The sequence below is a fragment of the Lissotriton vulgaris genome, unplaced genomic scaffold (assembly GCF_964263255.1).
Source record: "Lissotriton vulgaris unplaced genomic scaffold, aLisVul1.2 SCAFFOLD_595, whole genome shotgun sequence".
NCBI classification, from domain to species: domain Eukaryota; kingdom Metazoa; phylum Chordata; class Amphibia; order Caudata; family Salamandridae; genus Lissotriton; species Lissotriton vulgaris.
Genome location: NW_028241900.1, coordinates 233683 through 259834, shown reverse-complemented (window position 1 = coordinate 259834; position 26152 = coordinate 233683). Strand labels below are relative to the sequence as shown.

Here is a 26152-nt window from a genome sequence, read left to right as displayed (position 1 = left end):
GCCAACCAAGCACTAGATTCTGGAGCGCTGATGATCAGAACATTCTGCTCCTGAAGGAAAGGAAAGACAGCTTGATGGAAAATAAAGTCTCAGTTTATAGTAACGCTCTCTCTCTCCCAATATCTATCTATCTATCTATCTATCTATCTATCTATCTATCTATCTATCTATCTATCTATCTATCTATCTATCTATCTATCTATCTATCTATCTATCTATCTATCTATCTATCTATCTATCTATCTATCTATCTATCTATCTATCTATCTATCTATATATGGATACCTGCGTACACATACATATAGATATGCCATGCATTCCTTTAGATTTGTTCCAACCTCTTACCATTTATTTGAGAATCCCTACTTTTCAAGTGACTGCAAATGAAGTCATTTCCGGCACTTTTTGGCCGGTGCAAGGTAACAAAAACACATGACAACTTTTAATAAAAATCATTGGTCTCTTTGTTAACGCGCACTGTCAAACATGGGGCTTTCACACGTCAGGTAAACATGATAACCAATACACAACAGAAGCAGATGTAGATTGCTTATCAATGCCGGGATAGAACAGTTGTGAATTGAGTAGAAGAAGGGCCCCTGAATTGATACTTATTATATACAGCCTGTAAGATAATGAAAAATGCAGGCTAGGAAAGGAGATGCAAATATCAATGTATTAGAAAAATACATAAAGAGGAGTGATTTGCTTTTATTCATTCAAGGCTAGAAAAAATCAACATACTATTGCAAGCATTCATACACCACCAAATAGAAATAAACAATTCTGACATTAAACGTAAAGGTGACGATGCATTTGTATCATCACCTTGAGAAGGGTCACCGAGGAATTGAGCCCAGGGCTTCTGCACTTAAACACCAGTCCACTAAACTAAGATGCCTGTTGGTGCCAACAATTCCCAAAGTAAGTTAATGCGTGTTCTAGGTGAGCAATGAACAGAATGCAGGGCTCTTTTCAAAGCGAGGTCTGTGAATCAACAGATACATCCACATGCCAATTACTTTAGTGTTTTTAGGAGAATTCACTTTCTTGGAACGAGTCTGCATGAAACCATCTTCAGGGCCTGGACAATTTCATGGCAAAACGGCACCTCTCAACATTGCAGCCAAGACAATATAACAACTTTTTCTGCCCGGTTTCGAACCGGGGACCTTTCGCGTGTGAGGCGAACGTGATAACCACTACACTACAGAAACAGATGTCTACAGTTGATTCTTCTGTGATGAAATTTCTCAAAACAGGCTATTCCAAGGGCCTCTGGTTTTAGATTTCTTTCATGCAACCTTCCCAGACAGCCCTAGCTGAACGCTTGTATATGCCATGCAAGTTCAGCATTTTTGCAAAATGCTTAAAGAGAAATGTTTCCTAGTTGCTCAGGCAGGGCAAGGTTAAAAGCATGAGACTCTAGCAAATATTCATCCACTACTGCAAAGAGAAAATTGATATTGGCTTTGAAATGCATACTGCAATACTACTTTAAAAAAGCACCAATGAAAGGGCTCGTCCGGGATTTGAACCCGGGACCTCTCGCACCCAAAGCGAGAATCATACCCCTAGACCAACGAGCCTTCGAAAGGCCCGCACCTCTGAAAAGCTAATACCAGCTCTAAGCACGCAATGAAGATCATGCTGGGGACTTTTTCATGCTTGGTCTGTGAATATACATGAAATTCAGTGTCAACTTACCCTTTCTCAAATGATATCACTATCATTTATAAGTGTCCCCTTTTATTTTGTCCCAGCTTTGGACACGTCTTACAGAAAGTCAGCACTTATTTATCTATTTCTGCATTGGCTAGACCCTAAAGAGAAAGAATAAAAAGCTGTTCATAGCAACATAAGAAACACATGTTGCATTTTCTCTCAAATGCTTATTCCCTTTGTGCAAATCGGAATGCCAAGGTGAATAACTGGGCCACAGATTCTGGCTAATTATCTTTCCCTTGAATGCAAGTAGCAATAAAAACGGCCTAATGCAGGACTAAAGCATTCCTTGCAAGCCTCTAACATCATAACATAACTGAGCTGCTGGTAGCAAGCTAAGCAATACCTTCCCAAAATGAGAAGTACATGTGCTAATCCGCTCAATCAGCGCTCGATCAGGTTGCGATCAGGCGAGATATAGAAAAGGTGGAAAGGGTCCAAATGGCTGTCCCTTCCTTTTCAGGGTGGGTCCTTCTGACTATCATAGGATTGCTTGTAAGAGTGGCCAGGGTCAGAGAAAAAACTTTCAACCCTTCTTAGTGTTCTATCCAGAAGCAGGCATTTTCTGTGCCTTTAATTTCAGGCTTTTCCCAGCAGTCTCTGTTCTGCCTATGTAAATTAACAAAAGCAGTGCTTATTCATCACTTACTCTAATGTCCTTACTGTCCAGAAAGCTCTGCCTAAGTATGCTTTTTTTCTTTTTCAGTGAAATTCTAAATGTTTTTACTGCCCAGTCTATGGCAGTAGAATGCTGCTTATGATGCCACATTTTGTTGAATCACCAAGGTACAACTACAGAGGAATATATGAGTCTGAACGACATGGAACTCTTAGCTAACACATCACAATGTGTGATGCTTGCCAACCAAGCACTAGATTCTGGAGCGCTGATGATCAGAACATTCTGCTCCTGAAGGAAAGGAAAGACAGCTTGATGGAAAATAAAGTCTCAGTTTATAGTAACGCTCTCTCTCTCCCAATATCTATCTATCTATCTATCTATCTATCTATCTATCTATCTATCTATCTATCTATCTATCTATCTATCTATCTATCTATCTATCTATCTATCTATCTATCTATCTATCTATCTATCTATCTATCTATCTATCTATCTATCTATCTATCTATCTATCTTTATATATGGATACCTGCGTACACATACATATAGATATGCCATGCATTCCTTTAGATTTGTTCCAACCTCTTACCATTTATTTGAGAATCCCTACTTTTCAAGTGACTGCAAATGAAGTCATTTCCGGCACTTTTTGGCCGGTGCAAGGTAACAAAAACACATGACAACTTTTAATAAAAATCATTGGTCTCTTTGTTAACGCGCACTGTCAAACATGGGGCTTTCACACGTCAGGTAAACATGATAACCAATACACAACAGAAGCAGATGTAGATTGCTTATCAATGCCGGGATAGAACAGTTGTGAATTGAGTAGAAGAAGGGCCCCTGAATTGATACTTATTATATACAGCCTGTAAGATAATGAAAAATGCAGGCTAGGAAAGGAGATGCAAATATCAATGTATTAGAAAAATACATAAAGAGGAGTGATTTGCTTTTATTCATTCAAGGCTAGAAAAAATCAACATACTATTGCAAGCATTCATACACCACCAAATAGAAATAAACAATTCTGACATTAAACTTAAAGGTGACGATGCATTTGTATCATCACCTTGAGAAGGGTCACCGAGGAATTGAGCCCAGGGCTTCTGCACTTAAACACCAGAAACACTCCACTAAACTAAGATGCCTGTTGGTGCCAACAATTCCCAAAGTTAATGCGTGTTCTAGGTGAGCAATGAACAGAATGCAGGGCTCTTTTCAAAGCAAGGTCTGTGAATCAACAGATACATCCACATGCCAATTACTTTAGTGTTTTTAAGAGAATTCACTTTCTTGGAACGAGTCTGCATGAAACCATCTTCAGGGCCTGGACAATTTCATGGCAAAACGGCACCTCTCAACATTGCAGCCAAGACAATATAACAACTGTTTCTGCCCGGTTTCGAAACGGGGACCTTTCGCGTGTGAGGCGAACGTGATAACCACTACACTACAGAAACAGATGTCTACAGTTGATTCTTCTGTGATGAAACTTCTCAAAACAGGCTATTCCAAGGGCCTCTGGTTTTAGATTTCTTTCATGCAACCTTCCCAGACAGCCCTAGCTGAACGCTTGTATATGCCATGCAAGTTCAGCATTTTTGCAAAATGCTTAAAGAGAAATGTTTCCTATTTGCTCAGGCAGGGCAAGGTTAAAAGCATGAGACTCTAGCAAATATTCATCCACTACTGCAAAGAGAAAATTGATATTGGCTTTGAAATGCATACTGCAATACTACTTTAAAAAAGCACCAATAAAAGGGCTCGTCCGGGATTTGAACCCGGGACCTCTCGCACCCAAAGCGAGAATCATACCCCTAGACCAACGAGCCTTCGAAAGGCCCGCACCTCTGAAAAGCTAATACCAGCTCTAAGCACGCAATGAAGATCATGCTGGGGACTTTTTCATGCTTGGTCTGTGAATATACATGAAATTCAGTGTCAACTTACCCTTTCTCAAATGATATCACTATCATTTATAAGTGTCCCCTTTTATTTTGTCCCAGCATTGGACACGTCTTACAGAAAGTCAGCACTTATTTATCTATTTCTGCATTGGCTAGACCCTAAAGAGAAAGAATAAAAAGCTGTTCATAGCAACATAAGAAACACATGTTGCATTTTCTCTCAAATGCTCGGAATGCCAAGGTGAATAAATGGGCCACAGATTCTGGCTAATTATCTTTCCCTTGAATGCAAGTAGCAATAAAAACGGCCTAATGCAGGACTAAAGCATTCCATGCAAGCCTCTAACATCATAACATAACTGAGCTGCTGGTAGCAAGCTAAGCAATACCTTCCCAAAATGAGAAGTACATGTGCTAATCCGCTCAATCAGCGCTCGATCAGGCTCGATCAGGCGAGATATAGAAAAGGTGGAAAGGGTCCAAATGGCTGTCCCTTCCTTTTTAGGGTGGGTCCTTCTGACTATCATAGGATTGCTTGTAAGAGTGGCCAGGGTCAGAGAAAAAACTTTCAACCCTTCTTAGTGTTCTATCCAGAAGCAGGCATTTTCTGTGCCTTTAATTTCAGGCTTTTCCCAGCAGTCTCTGTTCTGCCTATGTAAATTAACAAAAGAAGTGCTTATTCATCACTTACTCTAATGTCCTTACTGTCCAGAAAGCTCTGCCTAAGTATGCTTTTTTTCTTTTTCAGTGAAATTCTAAATGTTTTTTCTGCCCAGTCTATGGCAGTAGAATGCTGCTTATGATGCCACATTTTGTTGAATCACCAAGGTACAACTACAGAGGAATATATGAGTCTGAACGACATGGAACTCTTAGCTAACACATCACAATGTGTGATGCTTGCCAACCAAGCACTAGATTCTGGAGCGCTGATGATCAGAACATTCTGCTCCTGAAGGAAAGGAAAGACAGCTTGATGGAAAATAAAGTCTCAGTTTATAGTAACGCTCTCTCTCTCCCAATATCTATCTATCTATCTATCTATCTATCTATCTATCTATCTATCTATCTATCTATCTATCTATCTATCTATCTATCTATCTATCTTTATATATGGATACCTGCGTACACATACATATAGATATGCCATGCATTCCTTTAGATTTGTTCCAACCTCTTACCATTTATTTGAGAATCCCTACTTTTCAAGTGACTGCAAATGAAGTCATTTCCGGCACTTTTTGGCCGGTGCAAGGTAACAAAAACACATGACAACTTTTAATAAAAATCATTGGTCTCTTTGTTAACGCGCACTGTCAAACATGGGGCTTTCACACGTCAGGTAAACATGATAACCAATACACAACAGAAGCAGATGTAGATTGCTTATCAATGCCGGGATAGAACAGTTGTGAATTGAGTAGAAGAAGGGCCCCTGAATTGATACTTATTATATACAGCCTGTAAGATAATGAAAAATGCAGGCTAGGAAAGGAGATGCAAATATCAATGTATTAGAAAAATACATAAAGAGGAGTGATTTGCTTTTATTCATTCAAGGCTAGAAAAAATCAACATACTATTGCAAGCATTCATACACCACCAAATAGAAATAAACAATTCTGACATTAAACTTAAAGGTGACGATGCATTTGTATCATCACCTTGAGAAGGGTCACCGAGGAATTGAGCCCAGGGCTTCTGCACTTAAACACCAGAAACACTCCACTAAACTAAGATGCCTGTTGGTGCCAACAATTCCCAAAGTTAATGCGTGTTCTAGGTGAGCAATGAACAGAATGCAGGGCTCTTTTCAAAGCGAGGTCTGTGAATCAACAGATACATCCACATGCCAATTACTTTAGTGTTTTTAAGAGAATTCACTTTCTTGGAACGAGTCTGCATGAAACCATCTTCAGGGCCTGGACAATTTCATGGCACAACGGCACCTCTCAACATTGCAGCCAAGACAATATAACAACTGTTTCTGCCCGGTTTCGAACCGGGGACCTTTCGCGTGTGAGGCGAACGTGATAACCACTACACTACAGAAACAGATGTCTACAGTTGATTCTTCTGTGATGAAACTTCTCAAAACAGGCTATTCCAAGGGCCTCTGGTTTTAGACTTCTTTCATGCAACCTTCCCAGACAGCCCTAGCTGAACGCTTGTATATGCCATGCAAGTTCAGCATTTTTGCAAAATGCTTAAAGAGAAATGTTTCCTATTTGCTCAGGCAGGGCAAGGTTAAAAGCATGAGACTCTAGCAAATATTCATCCACTACTGCAAAGAGAAAATTGATATTGGCTTTGAAATGCATACTGCAATACTACTTTAAAAAAGCACCAATGAAAGGGCTCGTCCGGGATTTGAACCCGGGACCTCTCGCACCCAAAGCGAGAATCATACCCCTAGACCAACGAGCCTTCGAAAGGCCCGCACCTCTGAAAAGCTAATACCAGCTCTAAGCACGCAATGAAGATCATGCTGGGGACTTTTTCATGCTTGGTCTGTGAATATACATGAAATTCAGTGTCAACTTACCCTTTCTCAAATGATATCACTATCATTTATAAGTGTCCCCTTTTATTTTGTCCCAGCATTGGACACGTCTTACAGAAAGTCAGCACTTATTTATCTATTTCTGCATTGGCTAGACCCTAAAGAGAAAGGATAAAAAGCTGTTCATAGCAACATAAGAAACACATGTTGCATTTTCTCTCAAATGCTTATTCCCTTTGTGCAAATCGGAATGCCAAGATGAATAACTGGGCCACAGATTCTGGCTAATTATCTTTCCCTTGAATGCAAGTAGCAATAAAAACGGCCTAATGCAGGACTAAAGCATTCCTTGCAAGCCTCTAACATCATAACATAACTGAGCTGCTGGTAGCAAGCTAAGCAATACCTTCCCAAAATGAGAAGTACATGTGCTAATCCGCTCAATCAGCGCTCGATCAGGCTCGATCAGGCGAGATATAGAAAAGGTGGAAAGGGTCCAAATGGCTGTCCCTTCCTTTTTAGGGTGGGTCCTTCTGACTATCATAGGATTGCTTGTAAGAGTGGCCAGGGTCAGAGAAAAAACTTTCAACCCTTCTTAGTGTTCTATCCAGAAGCAGGCATTTTCTGTGCCTTTAATTTCAGGCTTTTCCCAGCAGTCTCTGTTCTGCCTATGTAAATTAACAAAAGCAGTGCTTATTCATCACTTACTCTAATGTCCTTACTGTCCAGAAAGCTCTGCCTAAGTATGCTTTTTTTCTTTTTCAGTGAAATTCTAAATGTTTTTTCTGCCCAGTCTATGGCAGTAGAATGCTGCTTATGATGCCACATTTTTTTGAATCACCAAGGTACAACTACAGAGGAATATATGAGTCTGAACGACATGGAACTCTTAGCTAACACATCACAATGTGTGATGCTTGCCAACCAAGCACTAGATTCTGGAGCGCTGATGATCAGAACATTCTGCTCCTGAAGGAAAGGAAAGACAGCTTGATGGAAAATAAAGTCTCAGTTTATAGTAACGCTCTCTCTCTCCCAATATCTATCTATCTATCTATCTATCTATCTATCTATCTATCTATCTATCTATCTATCTATCTATCTATCTATCTATCTATCTATCTATCTATCTATCTATCTATCTATCTATCTATCTATCTATCTATCTATCTATCTATCTATCTATCTATCTATCTATCTATCTATCTATCTATCTATCTATCTATCTATCTATCTATCTATCTATCTATCTATCTATCTATCTTTATATATGGATACCTGCGTACACATACATATAGATATGCCATGCATTCCTTTAGATTTGTTCCAACCTCTTACCATTTATTTGAGAATCCCTACTTTTCAAGTGACTGCAAATGAAGTCATTTCCGGCACTTTTTGGCCGGTGCAAGGTAACAAAAACACATGACAACTTTTAATAAAAATCATTGGTCTCTTTGTTAACGCGCACTGTCAAACATGGGGCTTTCACACGTCAGGTAAACATGATAACCAATACACAACAGAAGCAGATGTAGATTGCTTATCAATGCCGGGATAGAACAGTTGTGAATTGAGTAGAAGAAGGGCCCCTGAATTGATACTTATTATATACAGCCTGTAAGATAATGAAAAATGCAGGCTAGGAAAGGAGATGCAAATATCAATGTATTAGAAAAATACATAAAGAGGAGTGATTTGCTTTTATTCATTCAAGGCTAGAAAAAATCAACATACTATTGCAAGCATTCATACACCACCAAATAGAAATAAACAATTCTGACATTAAACGTAAAGGTGACGATGCATTTGTATCATCACCTTGAGAAGGGTCACCGAGGAATTGAGCCCAGGGCTTCTGCACTTAAACACCAGAAACACTCCACTAAACTAAGATGCCTGTTGGTGCCAACAATTCCCAAAGTTAATGCGTGTTCTAGGTGAGCAATGAACAGAATGCAGAGCTCTTTTCAAAGCGAGGTCTGTGAATCAACAGATACATCCACATGCCAATTACTTTAGTGTTTTTAAGAGAATTCACTTTCTTGGAACGAGTCTGCATGAAACCATCTTCAGGGCCTGGACAATTTCATGGCAAAACGGCACCTCTCAACATTGCAGCCAAGACAATATAACAACTGTTTCTGCCCGGTTTCGAACCGGGGACCTTTCGCGTGTGAGGCGAACGTGATAACCACTACACTACAGAAACAGATGTCTACAGTTGATTCTTCTGTGATGAAACTTCTCAAAACAGGCTATTCCAAGGGCCTCTGGTTTTAGATTTCTTTCATGCAACCTTCCCAGACAGCCCTAGCTGAACGCTTGTATATGCCATGCAAGTTCAGCATTTTTGCAAAATGCTTAAAGAGAAATGTTTCCTATTTGCTCAGGCAGGGCAAGGTTAAAAGCATGAGACTCTAGCAAATATTCATCCACTACTGCAAAGAGAAAATTGATATTGGCTTTGAAATGCATACTGCAATACTACTTTAAAAAAGCACCAATGAAAGGGCTCGTCCGGGATTTGAACCCGGGACCTCTCGCACCCAAAGCGAGAATCATACCCCTAGACCAACGAGCCTTCGAAAGGCCCGCACCTCTGAAAAGCTAATACCAGCTCTAAGCACGCAATGAAGATCATGCTGGGGACTTTTTCATGCTTGGTCTGTGAATATACATGAAATTCAGTGTCAACTTACCCTTTCTCAAATGATATCACTATCATTTATAAGTGTCCCCTTTTATTTTGTCCCAGCATTGGACACGTCTTACAGAAAGTCAGCACTTATTTATCTATTTCTGCATTGGCTAGACCCTAAAGAGAAAGAATAAAAAGCTGTTCATAGCAACATAAGAAACACATGTTGCATTTTCTCTCAAATGCTTATTCCCTTTGTGCAAATCGGAATGCCAAGGTGAATAACTGGGCCACAGATTCTGGCTAATTATCTTTCCCTTGAATGCAAGTAGCAATAAAAACGGCCTAATGCAGGACTAAAGCATTCCTTGCAAGCCTCTAACATCATAACATAACTGAGCTGCTGGTAGCAAGCTAAGCAATACCTTCCCAAAATGAGAAGTACATGTGCTAATCCACTCAATCAGCGCTCGATCAGGTTGCGATCAGGCGAGATATAGAAAAGGTGGAAAGGGTCCAAATGGCTGTCCCTTCCTTTTCAGGGTGGGTCCTTCTGACTATCATAGGATTGCTTGTAAGAGTGGCCAGGGTCAGAGAAAAAACTTTCAACCCTTCTTAGTGTTCTATCCAGAAGCAGGCATTTTCTGTGCCTTTAATTTCAGGCTTTTCCCAGCAGTCTCTGTTCTGCCTATGTAAATTAACAAAAGCAGTGCTTATTCATCACTTACTCTAATGTCCTTACTGTCCAGAAAGCTCTGCCTAAGTATGCTTTTTTTCTTTTTCAGTGAAATTCTAAATGTTTTTTCTGCCCAGTCTATGGCAGTAGAATGCTGCTTATGATGCCACATTTTGTTGAATCACCAAGGTACGACTACAGAGGAATATATGAGTCTGAACGACATGGAACTCTTAGCTAACACATCACAATGTGTGATGCTTGCCAACCAAGCACTAGATTCTGGAGCGCTGATGATCAGAACATTCTGCTCCTGAAGGAAAGGAAAGACAGCTTGATGGAAAATAAAGTCTCAGTTTATAGTAACGCTCTCTCTCTCCCAATATCTATCTATCTATCTATCTATCTATCTATCTATCTATCTATCTATCTATCTATCTATCTATCTATCTATCTATCTATCTATCTATCTATCTATCTATCTATCTATCTATCTATCTATCTATCTATCTATCTATCTATCTATCTATCTATCTATCTATCTATCTATCTATGTATCTATCTATCTATCTATCTATCTTTATATATGGATACCTGCGTACACATACATATAGATATGCCATGCATTCCTTTAGATTTGTTCCAACCTCTTACCATTTATTTGAGAATCCCTACTTTTCAAGTGACTGCAAATGAAGTCATTTCCGGCACTTTTTGGCCGGTGCAAGGTAACAAAAACACATGACAACTTTTAATAAAAATCATTGGTCTCTTTGTTAACGCGCACTGTCAAACATGGGGCTTTCACACGTCAGGTAAACATGATAACCAATACACAACAGAAGCAGATGTAGATTGCTTATCAATGCCGGGATAGAACAGTTGTGAATTGAGTAGAAGAAGGGCCCCTGAATTGATACTTATTATATACAGCCTGTAAGATAATGAAAAATGCAGGCTAGGAAAGGAGATGCAAATATCAATGTATTAGAAAAATACATAAAGAAGAGTGATTTGCTTTTATTCATTCAAGGCTAGAAAAAATCAACATACTATTGCAAGCATTCATACACCACCAAATAGAAATAAACAATTCTGACATTAAACGTAAAGGTGACGATGCATTTGTATCATCACCTTGAGAAGGGTCACCGAGGAATTGAGCCCAGGGCTTCTGCACTTAAACACCAGAAACACTCCACTAAACTAAGATGCCTGTTGGTGCCAACAATTCCCAAAGTTAATGCGTGTTCTAGGTGAGCAATGAACAGAATGCAGGGCTCTTTTCAAAGCGAGGTCTGTGAATCAACAGATACATCCACATGCCAATTACTTTAGTGTTTTTAAGAGAATTCGCTTTCTTGGAACGAGTCTGCATGAAACCATCTTCAGGGCCTGGACAATTTCATGGCAAAACGGCACCTCTCAACATTGCAGCCAAGACAATATAACAACTGTTTCTGCCCGGTTTCGAACCGGGGACCTTTCGCGTGTGAGGCGAACGTGATAACCACTACACTACAGAAACAGATGTCTACAGTTGATTCTTCTGTGATGAAACTTCTCAAAACAGGCTATTCCAAGGGCCTCTGGTTTTAGATTTCTTTCATGCAACCTTCCCAGACAGCCCTAGCTGAACGCTTGTATATGCCATGCAAGTTCAGCATTTTTGCAAAATGCTTAAAGAGAAATGTTTCCTATTTGCTCAGGCAGGGCAAGGTTAAAAGCATGAGACTCTAGCAAATATTCATCCACTACTGCAAAGAGAAAATTGATATTGGCTTTGAAATGCATACTGCAATACTACTTTAAAAAAGCACCAATGAAAGGGCTCGTCCGGGATTTGAACCCGGGACCTCTCGCACCCAAAGCGAGAATCATACCCCTAGACCAACGAGCCTTCGAAAGGCCCGCACCTCTGAAAAGCTAATACCAGCTCTAAGCACGCAATGAAGATCATGCTGGGGACTTTTTCATGCTTGGTCTGTGAATATACATGAAATTCAGTGTCAACTTACCCTTTCTCAAATGATATCACTATCATTTATAAGTGTCCCCTTTTATTTTGTCCCAGCATTGGACACGTCTTACAGAAAGTCAGCACTTATTTATCTATTTCTACATTGGCTAGACCCTAAAGAGAAAGAATAAAAAGCTGTTCATAGCAACATAAGAAACACATGTTGCATTTTCTCTCAAATGCTTATTCCCTTTGTGCAAATCGGAATGCCAAGGTGAATAACTGGGCCACAGATTCTGGCTAATTATCTTTCCCTTGAATGCAAGTAGCAATAAAAACGGCCTAATGAAGGACTAAAGCATTCCATGCAAGCCTCTAACATCATAACATAACTGAGCTGCTGGTAGCAAGCTAAGCAATACCTTCCCAAAATGAGAAGTACATGTGCTAATCCGCTCAATCAGCGCTCGATCAGGCTCGATCAGGCGAGATATAGAAAAGGTGGAAAGGGTCCAAATGGCTGTCCCTTCCTTTTTAGGGTGGGTCCTTCTGACTATCATAGGATTGCTTGTAAGAGTGGCCAGGGTCAGAGAAAAAACTTTCAACCCTTCTTAGTGTTCTATCCAGAAGCAGGCATTTTCTGTGCCTTTAATTTCAGGCTTTTCCCAGCAGTCTCTGTTCTGCCTATGTAAATTAACAAAAGCAGTGCTTATTCATCACTTACTCTAATGTCCTTACTGTCCAGAAAGCTCTGCCTAAGTATGCTTTTTTTCTTTTTCAGTGAAATTCTAAATGTTTTTTCTGCCCAGTCTATGGCAGTAGAATGCTGCTTATGATGCCACATTTTGTTGAATCACCAAGGTACAACTACAGAGGAATATATGAGTCTGAACGACATGGAACTCTTAGCTAACACATCACAATGTGTGATGCTTGCCAACCAAGCACTAGATTCTGGAGCGCTGATGATCAGAACATTCTGCTCCTGAAGGAAAGGAAAGACAGCTTGATGGAAAATAAAGTCTCAGTTTATAGTAACGCTCTCTCTCTCCCAATATCTATCTATCTATCTATCTATCTATCTATCTATCTATCTATCTATCTATCTATCTATCTATCTATCTATCTATCTATCTATCTATCTATCTATCTATCTATCTATCTATCTATCTATCTATCTATCTATCTATCTATCTATCTATCTATCTATCTATCTATCTTTATATATGGATACCTGCGTACACATACATATAGATATGCTATGCATTCCTTTAGATTTGTTCCAACCTCTTACCATTTATTTGAGAATCCCTACTTTTCAAGTGACTGCAAATGAAGTCATTTCCGGCACTTTTTGGCCGGTGCAAGGTAACAAAAACACATGACAACTTTTAATAAAAATCATTGGTCTCTTTGTTAACGCGCACTGTCAAACATGGGGCTTTCACACGTCAGGTAAACATGATAACCAATACACAACAGAAGCAGATGTAGATTGCTTATCAATGCCGGGATAGAACAGTTGTGAATTGAGTAGAAGAAGGGCCCCTGAATTGATACTTATTATATACAGCCTGTAAGATAATGAAAAATGCAGGCTAGGAAAGGAGATGCAAATATCAATGTATTAGAAAAATACATAAAGAGGAGTGATTTGCTTTTATTCATTCAAGGCTAGAAAAAATCAACATACTATTGCAAGCATTCATACACCACCAAATAGAAATAAACAATTCTGACATTAAACGTAAAGGTGACGATGCATTTGTATCATCACCTTGAGAAGGGTCACCGAGGAATTGAGCCCAGGGCTTCTGCACTTAAACACCAGAAACACTCCACTAAACTAAGATGCCTGTTGGTGCCAACAATTCCCAAAGTTAATGCGTGTTCTAGGTGAGCAATGAACAGAATGCAGGGCTCTTTTCAAAGCGAGGTCTGTGAATCAACAGATACATCCACATGCCAATTACTTTAGTGTTTTTAAGAGAATTCACTTTCTTGGAACGAGTCTGCATGAAACCATCTTCAGGGCCTGGACAATTTCATGGCAAAACGGCACCTCTCAACATTGCAGCCAAGACAATATAACAACTGTTTCTGCCCGGTTTCGAACCGGGGACCTTTCGCGTGTGAGGCGAACGTGATAACCACTACACTACAGAAACAGATGTCTACAGTTGATTCTTCTGTGATGAAACTTCTCAAAACAGGCTATTCCAAGGGCCTCTGGTTTTAGATTTCTTTCATGCAACCTTCCCAGACAGCCCTAGCTGAACGCTTGTATATGCCATGCAAGTTCAGCATTTTTGCAAAATGCTTAAAGAGAAATGTTTCCTATTTGCTCAGGCAGGGCAAGGTTAAAAGCATGAGACTCTAGCAAATATTCATCCATTACTGCAAAGAGAAAATTGATATTGGCTTTGAAATGCATACTGCAATACTACTTTAAAAAAGTACCAATGAAAGGGCTCGTCCGGGATTTGAACCCGGGACCTCTCGCACCCAAAGCGAGAATCATACCCCTAGACCAACGAGCCTTCGAAAGGCCCGCACCTCTGAAAAGCTAATACCAGCTCTAAGCACGCAATGAAGATCATGCTGGGGACTTTTTCATGCTTGGTCTGTGAATATACATGAAATTCAGTGTCAACTTACCCTTTCTCAAATGATATCACTATCATTTATAAGTGTCCCCTTTTATTTTGCCCCAGCATTGGACACGTCTTACAGAAAGTCAGCACTTATTTATCTATTTCTGCATTGGCTAGACCCTAAAGAGAAAGAATAAAAAGCTGTTCATAGCAACATAAGAAACACATGTTGCATTTTCTCTCAAATGCTTATTCCCTTTGTGCAAATCGGAATGCCAAGGTGAATAACTGGGCCACAGATTCTGGCTAATTATCTTTCCCTTGAATGCAAGTAGCAATAAAAACGGCCTAATGCAGGACTAAAGCATTCCATGCAAGCCTCTAACATCATAACATAACTGAGCTGCTGGTAGCAAGCTAAGCAATACCTTCCCAAAATGAGAAGTACATGTGCTAATCCGCTCAATCAGGCTCGATCAGGCGAGATATAGAAAAGGTGGAAAGGGTCCAAATGGCTGTCCCTTCCTTTTTAGGGTGGGTCCTTCTGACTATCATAGGATTGCTTGTAAGAGTGGCCAGGGTCAGAGAAAAAACTTTCAACCCTTCTTAGTGTTCTATCCAGAAGCAGGCATTTTCTGTGCCTTTAATTTCAGGCTTTTCCCAGCAGTCTCTGTTCTGCCTATGTAAATTAACAAAAGCAGTGCTTATTCATCACTTACTCTAATGTCCTTACTGTCCAGAAAGCTCTGCCTAAGTATGCTTTTTTTCTTTTTCAGTGAAATTCTAAATGTTTTTTCTGCCCAGTCTATGGCAGTAGAATGCTGCTTATGATGCCACATTTTGTTGAATCACCAAGGTACAACTACAGAGGAATATATGAGTCTGAACGACATGGAACTCTTAGCTAACACATCACAATGTGTGATGCTTGCCAACCAAGCACTAGATTCTGGAGCGCTGATGATCAGAACATTCTGCTCCTGAAGGAAAGGAAAGACAGCTTGATGGAAAATAAAGTCTCAGTTTATAGTAACGCTCTCTCTCTCCCAATATCTATCTATCTATCTATCTATCTATCTATCTATCTATCTATCTATCTATCTATCTATCTATCTATCTATCTATCTATCTATCTATCTATCTATCTATCTATCTATCGATCTATCTATCTATCTATCTATCTATCTATCTATCTATCTATCTATCTATCTATCTATCTATCTATCTATCTATCTATCTATCTATCTTTATATATGGATACCTGCGTACACATACATATAGATATGCCATGCATTCCTTTAGATTTGTTCCAACCTCTTACCATTTATTTGAGAATCCCTACTTTTCAAGTGACTGCAAATGAAGTCATTTCCGGCACTTTTTGGCCGGTGCAAGGTAACAAAAACACATGACAACTTTTAATAAAAATCATTGGTCTCTTTGTTAACGCGCACTGTCAAACATGGGGCTTTCACACGTCAGGTAAACATGATAACCAATACACAACAGAAGCAGATGTAGATTGCTTATCAATGCCGGGATAGAACAGTTGTGAATTGAGTAGAAGAAGGGCCCCTGAATTGATACTTATTATATACAGCCTGTAAGATAATGAAAAATGCAGGCTAGGAAAGGAGATGCAAATATCAATGTATTAGAAAAATACATAAAGAGGAGTGATTTGCTTTTATTCATTCAAGGCTAGAAAAAATCAACATACTATTGCAAGCATTCATACACCACCAAATAGAAATAAACAATTCTGACATTAAACGTAAAGGTGACGATGCATTTGTATCATCACCTTGAGAAGGGTCACCGAGGAATTGAGCCCAGGGCTTCTGCACTTAAACACCAGAAACACTCCACTAAACTAAGATGCCTGTTGGTGCCAAAAATTCCCAAAGTTAATGCGTGTTCTAGGTGAGCAATGAACAGAATGCAGGGCTCTTTTCAAAGCGAGGTCTTTGAATCAACAGATACATCCACATGCCAATTACTTTAGTGTTTTTAGGAGAATTCACTTTCTTGGAACGAGTCTGCATGAAACCATCTTCAGGGCCTGGACAATTTCATGGCAAAACGGCACCTCTCAACATTGCAGCCAAGACAATATAACAACTGTTTCTGCCCGGTTTCGAACCGGGGACCTTTCGCGTGTGAGGCGAACGTGATAACCACTACACTACAGAAACAGATGTCTACAGTTGATTCTTCTGTGATGAAACTTCTCAAAACAGGCTATTCCAAGGGCCTCTGGTTTTAGATTTCTTTCATGCAACCTTCCCAGACAGCCCTAGCTGAACGCTTGTATATGCCATGCAAGTTCAGCATTTTTGCAAAATGCTTAAAGAGAAATGTTTCCTAGTTGCTCAGGCAGGGCAAGGTTAAAAGCATGAGACTCTAGCAAATATTCATCCACTACTGCAAAGAGAAAATTGATATTGGCTTTGAAATGCATATTGCAATACTACTTTAAAAAAGCACCAATGAAAGGGCTCGTCTGGGATTTGAACCCGGGACCTCTCGCACCCAAAGCGAGAATCATACCCCTAGACCAACGAGCCTTCGAAAGGCCCGCACCTCTGAAAAGCTAATACCAGCTCTAAGCACGCAATGAAGATCATGCTGGGGACTTTTTCATGCTTGGTCTGTGAATATACATGAAATTCAGTGTCAACTTACCCTTTCTCAAATGATATCACTATCATTTATAAGTGTCCCCTTTTATTTTGTCCCAGCATTGGACACGTCTTACAGAAAGTCAGCACTTATTTATCTATTTCTGCATTGGCTAGACCCTAAAGAGAAAGAATAAAAAGCTGTTCATAGCAACATAAGAAACACATGTTGCATTTTCTCTCAAATGCTTATTCCCTTTGTGCAAATCGGAATGCCAAGGTGAATAACTGGGCCACAGATTCTGGCTAATTATCTTTCCCTTGAATGCAAGTAGCAATAAAAACGGCCTAATGCAGGACTAAAGCATTCCATGCAAGCCTCTAACATCATAACATAACTGAGCTGCTGGTAGCAAGCTAAGCAATACCTTCCCAAAATGAGAAGTACATGTGCTAATCCGCTCAATCAGCGCTCGATCAGGCGAGATATAGAAAAGGTGGAAAGGGTCCAAATGGCTGTCCCTTCCTTTTTAGGGTGGGTCCTTCTGACTATCATAGGATTGCTTGTAAGAGTGGCCAGGGTCAGAGAAAAAACTTTCAACCCTTCTTAGTGTTCTATCCAGAAGCAGGCATTTTCTGTGCCTTTAATTTCAGGCTTTTCCCAGCAGTCTCTGTTCTGCCTATGTAAATTAACAAAAGCAGTGCTTATTCATCACTTACTCTAATGTCCTTACTGTCCAGAAAGCTCTGCCTAAGTATGCTTTTTTTCTTTTTCAGTGAAATTCTAAATGTTTTTTCTGCCCAGTCTATGGCAGTAGAATGCTGCTTATGATGCCACATTTTTTTGAATCACCAAGGTACAACTACAGAGGAATATATGAGTCTGAACGACATGGAACTCTTAGCTAACACATCACAATGTGTGATGCTTGCCAACCAAGCACTAGATTCTGGAGCGCTGATGATCAGAACATTCTGCTCCTGAAGGAAAGGAAAGACAGCTTGATGGAAAATAAAGTCTCAGTTTATAGTAACGCTCTCTCTCTCCCAATATCTATCTATCTATCTATCTATCTATCTATCTATCTATCTATCTATCTATCTATCTATCTATCTATCTATCTATCTATCTATCTATCTATCTATCTATCTATCTATCTATCTATCTATCTATCTATCTATCTATCTATCTTTATATATGGATACCTGCGTACACATACATATAGATATGCCATGCATTCCTTTAGATTTGTTCCAACCTCTTACCATTTATTTGAGAATCCCTACTTTTCAAGTGACTGCAAATGAAGTCATTTCCGGCACTTTTTGGCCGGTGCAAGGTAACAAAAACACATGACAACTTTTAATAAAAATCATTGGTCTCTTTGTTAACGCGCACTGTCAAACATGGGGCTTTCACACGTCAGGTAAACATGATAACCAATACACAACAGAAGCAGATGTAGATTGCTTATCAATGCCGGGATAGAACAGTTGTGAATTGAGTAGAAGAAGGGCCCCTGAATTGATACTTATTATATACAGCCTGTAAGATAATGAAAAATGCAGGCTAGGAAAGGAGATGCAAATATCAATGTATTAGAAAAATACATAAAGAGGAGTGATTTGCTTTTATTCATTCAAGGCTAGAAAAAATCAACATACTATTGCAAGCATTCATACACCACCAAATAGAAATAAACAATTCTGACATTAAACGTAAAGGTGACGATGCATTTGTATCATCACCTTGAGAAGGGTCACCGAGGAATTGAGCCCAGGGCTTCTGCACTTAAACACCAGAAACACTCCACTAAACTAAGATGCCTGTTGGTGCCAACAATTCCCAAAGTTAATGCGTGTTCTAGGTGAGCAATGAACAGAATGCAGAGCTCTTTTCAAAGCGAGGTCTGTGAATCAACAGATACATCCACATGCCAATTACTTTAGTGTTTTTAAGAGAATTCACTTTCTTGGAACGAGTCTGCATGAAACCATCTTCAGGGCCTGGACAATTTCATGGCAAAACGGCACCTCTCAACATTGCAGCCAAGACAATATAACAACTGTTTCTGCCCGGTTTCGAACCGGGGACCTTTCGCGTGTGAGGCGAACGTGATAACCACTACACTACAGAAACAGATGTCTACAGTTGATTCTTCTGTGATGAAACTTCTCAAAACAGGCTATTCCAAGGGCCTCTGGTTTTAGATTTCTTTCATGCAACCTTCCCAGACAGCCCTAGCTGAACGCTTGTATATGCCATGCAAGTTCAGCATTTTTGCAAAATGCTTAAAGAGAAATGTTTCCTATTTGCTCAGGCAGGGCAAGGTTAAAAGCATGAGACTCTAGCAAATATTCATCCACTACTGCAAAGAGAAAATTGATATTGGCTTTGAAATGCATACTGCAATACTACTTTAAAAAAGCACCAATGAAAGGGCTCGTCCGGGATTTGAACCCGGGACCTCTCGCACCCAAAGCGAGAATCATACCCCTAGACCAACGAGCCTTCGAAAGGCCCGCACCTCTGAAAAGCTAATACCAGCTCTAAGCACGCAATGAAGATCATGCTGGGGACTTTTTCATGCTTGGTCTGTGAATATACATGAAATTCAGTGTCAACTTACCCTTTCTCAAATGATATCACTATCATTTATAAGTGTCCCCTTTTATTTTGTCCCAGCATTGGACACGTCTTACAGAAAGTCAGCACTTATTTATCTATTTCTGCATTGGCTAGACCCTAAAGAGAAAGAATAAAAAGCTGTTCATAGCAACATAAGAAACACATGTTGCATTTTCTCTCAAATGCTTATTCCCTTTGTGCAAATCGGAATGCCAAGGTGAATAACTGGGCCACAGATTCTGGCTAATTATCTTTCCCTTGAATGCAAGTAGCAATAAAAACGGCCTAATGCAGGACTAAAGCATTCCTTGCAAGCCTCTAACATCATAACATAACTGAGCTGCTGGTAGCAAGCTAAGCAATACCTTCCCAAAATGAGAAGTACATGTGCTAATCCGCTCAATCAGCGCTCGATCAGGTTGCGATCAGGCGAGATATAGAAAAGGTGGAAAGGGTCCAAATGGCTGTCCCTTCCTTTTCAGGGTGGGTCCTTCTGACTATCATAGGATTGCTTGTAAGAGTGGCCAGGGTCAGAGAAAAAACTTTCAACCCTTCTTAGTGTTCTATCCAGAAGCAGGCATTTTCTGTGCCTTTAATTTCAGGCTTTTCCCAGCAGTCTCTGTTCTGCCTATGTAAATTAACAAAAGCAGTGCTTATTCATCACTTACTCTAATGTCCTTACTGTCCAGAAAGCTCTGCCTAAGTATGCTTTTTTTCTTTTTCAGTGAAATTCTAAATGTTTTTTCTGCCCAGTCTATGGCAGTAGAATGCTGCTTATGATGCCACATTTTGTTGAATCACCAAGGTACGACTACAGAGGAATATATGAGTCTGAACGACATGGAACTCTTAGCTAACACATCACAATGTGTGATGCTTGCCAACCAAGCACTAGATTCTGGAGCGCTGATGATCAGAACATTCTGCTCCTGAAGGAAAGGAAAGACAGCTTGATGGAAAATAAAGTCTCAGTTTATAGTAACGCTCTCTCTCTCCCAATATCTATCTATCTATCTATCTATCTATCTATCTATCTATCTATCTATCTATCTATCTATCTATCTATCTATCTATCTATCTATCTATCTATCTATCTATCTATCTATCTATCTATCTATCTATCTATCTATCTATCTATCTATCTATCTATCTATCTATCTATCTATCTATCTATCTATCTATCTATCTATGTATCTATCTATCTATCTATCTATCTTTATATATGGATACCTGCGTACACATACATATAGATATGCCATGCATTCCTTTAGATTTGTTCCAACCTCTTACCATTTATTTGAGAATCCCTACTTTTCAAGTGACTGCAAATGAAGTCATTTCCGGCACTTTTTGGCCGGTGCAAGGTAACAAAAACACATGACAACTTTTAATAAAAATCATTGGTCTCTTTGTTAACGCGCACTGTCAAACATGGGGCTTTCACACGTCAGGTAAACATGATAACCAATACACAACAGAAGCAGATGTAGATTGCTTATCAATGCCGGGATAGAACAGTTGTGAATTGAGTAGAAGAAGGGCCCCTGAATTGATACTTATTATATACAGCCTGTAAGATAATGAAAAATGCAGGCTAGGAAAGGAGATGCAAATATCAATGTATTAGAAAAATACATAAAGAAGAGTGATTTGCTTTTATTCATTCAAGGCTAGAAAAAATCAACATACTATTGCAAGCATTCATACACCACCAAATAGAAATAAACAATTCTGACATTAAACGTAAAGGTGACGATGCATTTGTATCATCACCTTGAGAAGGGTCACCGAGGAATTGAGCCCAGGGCTTCTGCACTTAAACACCAGAAACACTCCACTAAACTAAGATGCCTGTTGGTGCCAACAATTCCCAAAGTTAATGCGTGTTCTAGGTGAGCAATGAACAGAATGCAGGGCTCTTTTCAAAGCGAGGTCTGTGAATCAACAGATACATCCACATGCCAATTACTTTAGTGTTTTTAAGAGAATTCGCTTTCTTGGAACGAGTCTGCATGAAACCATCTTCAGGGCCTGGACAATTTCATGGCAAAACGGCACCTCTCAACATTGCAGCCAAGACAATATAACAACTGTTTCTGCCCGGTTTCGAACCGGGGACCTTTCGCGTGTGAGGCGAACGTGATAACCACTACACTACAGAAACAGATGTCTACAGTTGATTCTTCTGTGATGAAACTTCTCAAAACAGGCTATTCCAAGGGCCTCTGGTTTTAGATTTCTTTCATGCAACCTTCCCAGACAGCCCTAGCTGAACGCTTGTATATGCCATGCAAGTTCAGCATTTTTGCAAAATGCTTAAAGAGAAATGTTTCCTATTTGCTCAGGCAGGGCAAGGTTAAAAGCATGAGACTCTAGCAAATATTCATCCACTACTGCAAAGAGAAAATTGATATTGGCTTTGAAATGCATACTGCAATACTACTTTAAAAAAGCACCAATGAAAGGGCTCGTCCGGGATTTGAACCCGGGACCTCTCGCACCCAAAGCGAGAATCATACCCCTAGACCAACGAGCCTTCGAAAGGCCCGCACCTCTGAAAAGCTAATACCAGCTCTAAGCACGCAATGAAGATCATGCTGGGGACTTTTTCATGCTTGGTCTGTGAATATACATGAAATTCAGTGTCAACTTACCCTTTCTCAAATGATATCACTATCATTTATAAGTGTCCCCTTTTATTTTGTCCCAGCATTGGACACGTCTTACAGAAAGTCAGCACTTATTTATCTATTTCTACATTGGCTAGACCCTAAAGAGAAAGAATAAAAAGCTGTTCATAGCAACATAAGAAACACATGTTGCATTTTCTCTCAAATGCTTATTCCCTTTGTGCAAATCGGAATGCCAAGGTGAATAACTGGGCCACAGATTCTGGCTAATTATCTTTCCCTTGAATGCAAGTAGCAATAAAAACGGCCTAATGAAGGACTAAAGCATTCCATGCAAGCCTCTAACATCATAACATAACTGAGCTGCTGGTAGCAAGCTAAGCAATACCTTCCCAAAATGAGAAGTACATGTGCTAATCCGCTCAATCAGCGCTCGATCAGGCTCGATCAGGCGAGATATAGAAAAGGTGGAAAGGGTCCAAATGGCTGTCCCTTCCTTTTTAGGGTGGGTCCTTCTGACTATCATAGGATTGCTTGTAAGAGTGGCCAGGGTCAGAGAAAAAACTTTCAACCCTTCTTAGTGTTCTATCCAGAAGCAGGCATTTTCTGTGCCTTTAATTTCAGGCTTTTCCCAGCAGTCTCTGTTCTGCCTATGTAAATTAACAAAAGCAGTGCTTATTCATCACTTACTCTAATGTCCTTACTGTCCAGAAAGCTCTGCCTAAGTATGCTTTTTTTCTTTTTCAGTGAAATTCTAAATGTTTTTTCTGCCCAGTCTATGGCAGTAGAATGCTGCTTATGATGCCACATTTTGTTGAATCACCAAGGTACAACTACAGAGGAATATATGAGTCTGAACGACATGGAACTCTTAGCTAACACATCACAATGTGTGATGCTTGCCAACCAAGCACTAGATTCTGGAGCGCTGATGATCAGAACATTCTGCTCCTGAAGGAAAGGAAAGACAGCTTGATGGAAAATAAAGTCTCAGTTTATAGTAACGCTCTCTCTCTCCCAATATCTATCTATCTATCTATCTATCTATCTATCTATCTATCTATCTATCTATCTATCTATCTATCTATCTATCTATCTATCTATCTATCTATCTATCTATCTATCTATCTATCTATCTATCTATCTATCTATCTATCTATCTATCTATCTATCTATCTATCTATCTATCTATCTATCTATCTATCTATCTATCTATCTATCTATCTTTATATATGGATACCTGCGTACACATACATATAGATATGCTATGCATTCCTTTAGATTTGTTCCAACCTCTTACCATTTATTTGAGAATCCCTACTTTTCAAGTGACTGCAAATGAAGTCATTTCCGGCACTTTTTGGCCGGTGCAAGGTAACAAAAACACATGACAACTTTTAATAAAAATCATTGGTCTCTTTGTTAACGCGCACTGTCAAACATGGGGCTTTCACACGTCAGGTAAACATGATAACCAATACACAACAGAAGCAGATGTAGATTGCTTATCAATGCCGGGATAGAACAGTTGTGAATTGAGTAGAAGAAGGGCCCCTGAATTGATACTTATTATATACAGCCTGTAAGATAATGAAAAATGCAGGCTAGGAAAGGAGATGCAAATATCAATGTATTAGAAAAATACATAAAGAGGAGTGATTTGCTTTTATTCATTCAAGGCTAGAAAAAATCAACATACTATTGCAAGCATTCATACACCACCAAATAGAAATAAACAATTCTGACATTAAACGTAAAGGTGACGATGCATTTGTATCATCACCTTGAGAAGGGTCACCGAGGAATTGAGCCCAGGGCTTCTGCACTTAAACACCAGAAACACTCCACTAAACTAAGATGCCTGTTGGTGCCAACAATTCCCAAAGTTAATGCGTGTTCTAGGTGAGCAATGAACAGAATGCAGGGCTCTTTTCAAAGCGAGGTCTGTGAATCAACAGATACATCCACATGCCAATTACTTTAGTGTTTTTAAGAGAATTCACTTTCTTGGAACGAGTCTGCATGAAACCATCTTCAGGGCCTGGACAATTTCATGGCAAAACGGCACCTCTCAACATTGCAGCCAAGACAATATAACAACTGTTTCTGCCCGGTTTCGAACCGGGGACCTTTCGCGTGTGAGGCGAACGTGATAACCACTACACTACAGAAACAGATGTCTACAGTTGATTCTTCTGTGATGAAACTTCTCAAAACAGGCTATTCCAAGGGCCTCTGGTTTTAGATTTCTTTCATGCAACCTTCCCAGACAGCCCTAGCTGAACGCTTGTATATGCCATGCAAGTTCAGCATTTTTGCAAAATGCTTAAAGAGAAATGTTTCCTATTTGCTCAGGCAGGGCAAGGTTAAAAGCATGAGACTCTAGCAAATATTCATCCATTACTGCAAAGAGAAAATTGATATTGGCTTTGAAATGCATACTGCAATACTACTTTAAAAAAGTACCAATGAAAGGGCTCGTCCGGGATTTGAACCCGGGACCTCTCGCACCCAAAGCGAGAATCATACCCCTAGACCAACGAGCCTTCGAAAGGCCCGCACCTCTGAAAAGCTAATACCAGCTCTAAGCACGCAATGAAGATCATGCTGGGGACTTTTTCATGCTTGGTCTGTGAATATACATGAAATTCAGTGTCAACTTACCCTTTCTCAAATGATATCACTATCATTTATAAGTGTCCCCTTTTATTTTGCCCCAGCATTGGACACGTCTTACAGAAAGTCAGCACTTATTTATCTATTTCTGCATTGGCTAGACCCTAAAGAGAAAGAATAAAAAGCTGTTCATAGCAACATAAGAAACACATGTTGCATTTTCTCTCAAATGCTTATTCCCTTTGTGCAAATCGGAATGCCAAGGTGAATAACTGGGCCACAGATTCTGGCTAATTATCTTTCCCTTGAATGCAAGTAGCAATAAAAACGGCCTAATGCAGGACTAAAGCATTCCATGCAAGCCTCTAACATCATAACATAACTGAGCTGCTGGTAGCAAGCTAAGCAATACCTTCCCAAAATGAGAAGTACATGTGCTAATCCGCTCAATCAGGCTCGATCAGGCGAGATATAGAAAAGGTGGAAAGGGTCCAAATGGCTGTCCCTTCCTTTTTAGGGTGGGTCCTTCTGACTATCATAGGATTGCTTGTAAGAGTGGCCAGGGTCAGAGAAAAAACTTTCAACCCTTCTTAGTGTTCTATCCAGAAGCAGGCATTTTCTGTGCCTTTAATTTCAGGCTTTTCCCAGCAGTCTCTGTTCTGCCTATGTAAATTAACAAAAGCAGTGCTTATTCATCACTTACTCTAATGTCCTTACTGTCCAGAAAGCTCTGCCTAAGTATGCTTTTTTTCTTTTTCAGTGAAATTCTAAATGTTTTTTCTGCCCAGTCTATGGCAGTAGAATGCTGCTTATGATGCCACATTTTGTTGAATCACCAAGGTACAACTACAGAGGAATATATGAGTCTGAACGACATGGAACTCTTAGCTAACACATCACAATGTGTGATGCTTGCCAACCAAGCACTAGATTCTGGAGCGCTGATGATCAGAACATTCTGCTCCTGAAGGAAAGGAAAGACAGCTTGATGGAAAATAAAGTCTCAGTTTATAGTAACGCTCTCT

General features: G+C 39.7%; 19 non-coding genes across 19 annotated transcripts; all 19 read right to left on the bottom strand.

Annotated features, from left to right (window-relative positions):
* Positions 1-1144: 1144 nt before the first annotated feature.
* Positions 1145-1217, bottom strand: TRNAV-CAC (transfer RNA valine (anticodon CAC)). Its single transcript has one exon. It is a non-coding gene; the product is annotated as a tRNA-Val (tRNA).
* A 300-nt stretch (positions 1218-1517) lies between these two features.
* TRNAP-UGG (transfer RNA proline (anticodon UGG)) lies at positions 1518-1589 on the bottom strand. Its single transcript has one exon. It is a non-coding gene; the product is annotated as a tRNA-Pro (tRNA).
* Positions 1590-3737: 2148 nt separating this feature from the next.
* Positions 3738-3810, bottom strand: TRNAV-CAC (transfer RNA valine (anticodon CAC)). Its single transcript has one exon. It is a non-coding gene; the product is annotated as a tRNA-Val (tRNA).
* Positions 3811-4110: 300 nt separating this feature from the next.
* TRNAP-UGG (transfer RNA proline (anticodon UGG)) lies at positions 4111-4182 on the bottom strand. The gene has a single exon. It is a non-coding gene; the product is annotated as a tRNA-Pro (tRNA).
* A 2057-nt stretch (positions 4183-6239) lies between these two features.
* On the bottom strand, positions 6240-6312 carry TRNAV-CAC (transfer RNA valine (anticodon CAC)). Its single transcript has one exon. It is a non-coding gene; the product is annotated as a tRNA-Val (tRNA).
* Positions 6313-6612: 300 nt separating this feature from the next.
* Positions 6613-6684, bottom strand: TRNAP-UGG (transfer RNA proline (anticodon UGG)). The gene has a single exon. It is a non-coding gene; the product is annotated as a tRNA-Pro (tRNA).
* A 2215-nt stretch (positions 6685-8899) lies between these two features.
* TRNAV-CAC (transfer RNA valine (anticodon CAC)) lies at positions 8900-8972 on the bottom strand. The gene has a single exon. It is a non-coding gene; the product is annotated as a tRNA-Val (tRNA).
* Positions 8973-9272: 300 nt separating this feature from the next.
* Positions 9273-9344, bottom strand: TRNAP-UGG (transfer RNA proline (anticodon UGG)). Its single transcript has one exon. It is a non-coding gene; the product is annotated as a tRNA-Pro (tRNA).
* Positions 9345-11532: 2188 nt separating this feature from the next.
* Positions 11533-11605, bottom strand: TRNAV-CAC (transfer RNA valine (anticodon CAC)). The gene has a single exon. It is a non-coding gene; the product is annotated as a tRNA-Val (tRNA).
* Positions 11606-11905: 300 nt separating this feature from the next.
* Positions 11906-11977, bottom strand: TRNAP-UGG (transfer RNA proline (anticodon UGG)). Its single transcript has one exon. It is a non-coding gene; the product is annotated as a tRNA-Pro (tRNA).
* Positions 11978-14132: 2155 nt separating this feature from the next.
* Positions 14133-14205, bottom strand: TRNAV-CAC (transfer RNA valine (anticodon CAC)). The gene has a single exon. It is a non-coding gene; the product is annotated as a tRNA-Val (tRNA).
* Positions 14206-14505: 300 nt separating this feature from the next.
* TRNAP-UGG (transfer RNA proline (anticodon UGG)) lies at positions 14506-14577 on the bottom strand. The gene has a single exon. It is a non-coding gene; the product is annotated as a tRNA-Pro (tRNA).
* Positions 14578-16753: 2176 nt separating this feature from the next.
* On the bottom strand, positions 16754-16826 carry TRNAV-CAC (transfer RNA valine (anticodon CAC)). The gene has a single exon. It is a non-coding gene; the product is annotated as a tRNA-Val (tRNA).
* Positions 16827-19319: 2493 nt separating this feature from the next.
* On the bottom strand, positions 19320-19392 carry TRNAV-CAC (transfer RNA valine (anticodon CAC)). The gene has a single exon. It is a non-coding gene; the product is annotated as a tRNA-Val (tRNA).
* Positions 19393-19692: 300 nt separating this feature from the next.
* Positions 19693-19764, bottom strand: TRNAP-UGG (transfer RNA proline (anticodon UGG)). The gene has a single exon. It is a non-coding gene; the product is annotated as a tRNA-Pro (tRNA).
* A 2208-nt stretch (positions 19765-21972) lies between these two features.
* TRNAV-CAC (transfer RNA valine (anticodon CAC)) lies at positions 21973-22045 on the bottom strand. Its single transcript has one exon. It is a non-coding gene; the product is annotated as a tRNA-Val (tRNA).
* A 300-nt stretch (positions 22046-22345) lies between these two features.
* Positions 22346-22417, bottom strand: TRNAP-UGG (transfer RNA proline (anticodon UGG)). The gene has a single exon. It is a non-coding gene; the product is annotated as a tRNA-Pro (tRNA).
* A 2195-nt stretch (positions 22418-24612) lies between these two features.
* Positions 24613-24685, bottom strand: TRNAV-CAC (transfer RNA valine (anticodon CAC)). The gene has a single exon. It is a non-coding gene; the product is annotated as a tRNA-Val (tRNA).
* Positions 24686-24985: 300 nt separating this feature from the next.
* On the bottom strand, positions 24986-25057 carry TRNAP-UGG (transfer RNA proline (anticodon UGG)). Its single transcript has one exon. It is a non-coding gene; the product is annotated as a tRNA-Pro (tRNA).
* Between the last annotated feature and the right edge of the window lie 1095 nt (positions 25058-26152).